Genomic DNA, 5,161 nt, shown 5'->3' with positions numbered 1-5,161 from the left:
ACAGGTCCGGTGGCCATAGATGAAGTGCTGGCTGTCCAGAGTCGGGACCCGGGGTGGACCGCTCGCCTGTGCATCGGCTGGGAACATCTCTGCGCTGCTGACCCGTCTCCGCTCGGGATGGTGTCCTGCTGGCCCCACTATAGACTGGACTCTTACTATTATGTTGGATCCACTATGGACTGGACTCTCACAATATTATGTCAGACCCACTCGACATCCATTGCTTTCGGTCTCCCCTAGAGGGGGGGGGGTTACCCACATATGCGGTCCTCTCCAAGGTTTCTCATAGTCATTCACATCGACGTCCCACTGGGGTGAGTTTTTCCTTGCCCGTATGTGGGCTTTGTACCGAGGATGTCGTTGTGGCTTGTGCAGCCCTTTGAGACACTTGTGATTTAGGGCTATATAAATAAAGATTGATTGATTGATTGATGGTATTGACTGAAAGAGCACGCACTTGGCGCGATGATGTCATGTTATGGATGGGAAAATGCATTTTTAGACCATATGATTTGCCTGAGCGGCTAGGAGACCCCGAGAGTAACAAGTGGTTGCCGTGTTGCCTTTCCATTAAGAAAAATAAACCAGTTTTTACTATAAGTTTGCTGGTTTCAAGAAATGTAATGCCAAGCGCATATCATTATGTCAAAATAATGGCACTAGCATTTACTTAATTTAAGAATATTTTTCAACATATTAAGCAAAAAAGTCTCTCTTTTTTATACCAAGAAAGTGCACTTGTTATTAGTGAGAATATACTTATTTTAAGGTATTTTTGGGTTCATTGAGATTTGCTAATTTTACTTGTTTTGGAAAGTCTTGACAAGCCAAATTTTCTTGTTCTATTGGCAGATAATTTTGTTAAGTTCAAATAAAATACCTCTAATTTTTGTTTTTTTATTCTTGTTTTTGAACACTGACTTTTTGCAGTGTAGTCTTTGAGACACTTATTACCATTTCTCCAGGTCACTGGTACGTGAGTGCGTGAGTGACAGAAAGAAAAGCTCTGACTCGCTTTGGGGAGAAAAAGTAATTTGCCGACACCTGTTAGTTTGCATAAATCTCCAAAGCAGTGTTCTCCAAACTTTGGCCCTGGGGCCATTTTCGGTCCGCAGCTTGTTTTTTTATTGGTCCTTGACATGTTCTGAAGATTTAATTAATTCAAATTATTGAGGTATATTAGATATAACACAAACAAAACCTTTGCTTAGCCAGATCGAACACAAAAACTAAGATATGTATAATAGCTTAGCATATGCTAGTGTACATTGAATTGGTTTTAGCATCTTTAATGTACAAACTGCATCAAAGTAGCATCCACATTCTTTCATTTTACTGTAAGTGGTCCTTGGTGGACCCAGAATCTCTGTATATGAGGCAAACCTCGCTTTACAGACTTTTTTGGCGGGAACAAAACAACATCAGTCATTTCACATGGCGCACTTGCAAGTAGGTGCTGTGTGGCTTTTACAGTACATAGTAATGTTTAGTGCATGGTGTACATCAGGGGTGTCCAAACTTTTTCCACTTAGGGCCGCACACGGAAAATTAAATTTTGATATTTTTCATTTTCAAACCAAAACAACATATATGGATTTATTTATTTTTTTTACCTTTAGGGCTCTCGGGGACCATAAAGTCATTAAAATATTAAAAACAAGTCAAATTATTATTTTTTGTAATGCTTACAGTAAATCTCTACAGTACCGTATTTTTTGGACTATAAGTCGCAGTTTTTTCATAGTTTGGCCGGGGGTGCGACTTATACTCAGGAGCGACTTATGTGTGAAATTATTAACACATTACCGTAAAATATCAAATAATATTATTTAGCTCATTCACGTAAGAGACTAGACGTATAAGATTTCATGGGATTTAGCGATTAGGAGTGACAGATTGTTTGGTAAACGTATAGCATGTTCTATATGTTATAGTTATTTGAATGACTCTTACCATAATATGTTACGTTAACATACCAGGCACGTTCTCAGTTGGTTATTTATGCCTCATATAACGTACACTTATTCAGCCTGTTGTTCGCTATTCTTTATTTATTTTAAATTGCCTTTCAAATGTCTATTCTTGGTGTTGGGTTTTATCAAATAAATTTCCCCAAAAAATGCGACTTATACTGTGACGACCGGGGCGCATTGTGATGCGGGGTTCGTTCTCTCAGGAATGCAGACGGGCGTCAGACACAGCGTGTAGGTAAGAAAGTATTTATTTAATAAATAAATTATACTGGAACAAAGAAAAGGGTGCTCATAGCACAAAAGGTAAAACTAAGAAAGACTAGCGTGGGAGCTAGCAAGTAACCGAACCTAGCGTGGAAGCTACCAGGTACAGATCCAGAACAAAAGTCGTCAACTGTTGCATGAAAATAAACTACGAAGCAAGAACGAATGACAGGGAGGACAGGCTTAAATAATAATGTCAGTGATGACAAACAGGTGCGTGTCGGGAAACAAACGCGGCAGGTGAAAATAATAAGCAGCCATGGCAACAAACTCAGGTGTACAAAACAGGCACTCAAGGAGTCCAAAACTAACCAAAAACACAAGTATCTTGAAAACGTAAACAAAAAAATATGATCCGGGCAGCGGATCATAACATATACTCCAGTGCGACTTATATATGTTTTTCCCCTTCTTTATTGTGCATTTTCGGCAGGTGCGACTTATACTCCGGTGCGACTTATACTCCGGTGCGACTTATACTCCGAAAAATACAGTATATCAACAAAAGGTTGAAATTAAGTAAAAAAAAAAAAAAAAAAAAAAGGTTTTATGCCTTTTCTGTCAAAGACAACTTTGTTTTTTATAATAAAACCGAAATATGCAGTATTTCTAAACATTCAGAGAGCAATGTTTGATGTGAAGTAATTAGAGCCTTAAAAAGATCAATAAAGCAGGACCATACTTGCCAACCTTGAGACCTTTGAATTCGGGAGATGGGGGGGTGTATATATTTTCGAGTATTTCTAATACCGTATTTTTCGGACTATAAGTCGCAGTTTTTTTTCATAGTTTGGCCGGGCTCCATTGGGACTTATATAAGTTTTTTTCCTTCTTTATTATGCATTTTCGGCAGGTGCGACTTATACTCCGGTGCGATTTATACTCCGAAAAATACGGTACATATATATATAAATAATCTGTTCATGAATGAGTTTATCCGTTCGGCCACCGTGTTCAATGGAGAAGTCTGATCTACAAAATGTGCAGGCAGCATACCCCTTCCCCTTCCAGCTGTCGTGGATGAACTGAAATTATTTTTTCCAATCATTTTGGAACTTGCAAGCGTACTTCTTCTTCTTACTCGTCGTCGCCATGTCTCTTCTTCGTTCTTCTGCTTCGTCTCTGTTATGTTTTTGGACATTACTACTTGCCGTAGTTTTGAAGCAATGCATGAAGGGAATCCGGATGTTGTGTGTCAGTGTATTAACGTGCCGGCTGGAATAAACACACGCTGAGAAATAGCTCCGTGCCTGCCTACTTTATGGGTTATAGATAAACCTATGGAAAACGGGGACATATATAATAGTCTCCTTTTCAGGTGAGAGAGGACGCTAAAGGCAGTGCCTTTAAGCATACTTGCCAACCCTCCCGAATTTTCCGGGAGACTCCCGAAATTCAGCGCCTCTCCCGAAAACCTCCCGGGACAAATATTCTCCCGAAAATCTCCCGATTTTCAGCCGGAGCTGGAGGCCACGCCCCCTCCAGCTCCATGCGGACCTGAGTGAGGACAGCCTTTTTTCACGACGGGAGGACAACAGGGTGACAAGAACTAAATCATCCATACTTATCTTACCTAAAAACAAATATATTTACTAATTAAAAAAAAAAAAAAACGAAATACATTTTTACTATATTTTGCTAAAAACATCAAAATTAATTGTATTTTTATTTGTATTTTTTCTGACTCCTTATTACATCCAGCCATAGAATTATACATTAATAATAAACATATTTGAAATAATTCATTTAAAATGATCATAATTCATTTAAAATGACCATATTTAATTATTAAAATAATTGCTTGTTTTTTAACAACTTTAACATTTTATTCATTACATTTTGAGTTATGCTATATTCCTTAAGATTTATTTATGCAAGTTTGAAGTATCAATTATCTAAACACAGTTTTGTTTGCATATTTTCAGGATGTATATATATATATATATATATATATATATATATATATATATATATATATATATATTTATATATATATGTATGAAATACTTGACTTGGTGAATTCTAGCTGTCAATATACTCCTCCCCTCTTAACCACGCCCCCCGCCCCCCACCTCCCGAAATCGGAGGTTTCAAGGTTGGCAAGTATGCTTTAAGGCACGCCCCCAATATTGGTGTCCTGGTGGAAATCGGGAGAAATTCGGGAGAATGGTTGCCCCAGGAGATATTCGGGAGGGGCACTGAAACTCGGGAGTCTCCCGGGAAAATCGGTAGGGTTGGCAAATATGTCCAGGACACCATTGATTTTAATTCATTATTATTTTTGAGTAATCCCATCAAATATACTTGGGATCCAAAAGGTGCCCCACTCATAAAGTGATAAATTTTTATTAGGTTTGTTTTTTACTTTCAACACTTAAGTTACGAGATCAACTTCAGATATATCTGTCGATTTTAGGTTTGAACTATTATTTTGTTTGTCTTATGCTCTTTTGTCAAAGAAAACGTTGATGTTTTTGTATGGCAACCACACAATATATGCAATATTTTCCACATAAAGTGAAATATTTGAAATAATTGGAGCCTTGAATAGGTCAATAATTAGACTTAGACTTAGACTTAGACTTCCTTTTTATTGTCATTCAAATGTGAACTTTACAGCACAGATAAGAACAAAATTTCGTTACATAAGCTCATGGTAGTGCAGGATAAAAAAGCAATAAGGTGCGTATATAAATAAATAAATAAATATATATAAATAATATATATATAAAATAAATAAATATATATATTAATATATATATTAATTAATTTATTAATTATAACATTGATTTGATTATATTTTTTTGAGCAATGGCAAAAAAAATAAAAATAAATAAAAGACAAAAAAAAGAAGAAAAAAAAATAGCCAGCATGGCAGCTTTGTGTCAACATTGCAACTTTTTCTCGTTAGATTTCACCTCATT

This window comes from Nerophis lumbriciformis, linkage group LG08 (assembly GCF_033978685.3).
Source record: "Nerophis lumbriciformis linkage group LG08, RoL_Nlum_v2.1, whole genome shotgun sequence".
Classification (NCBI taxonomy): domain Eukaryota; kingdom Metazoa; phylum Chordata; class Actinopteri; order Syngnathiformes; family Syngnathidae; genus Nerophis; species Nerophis lumbriciformis.
Note: the sequence above shows the minus strand (reverse complement) of the source record.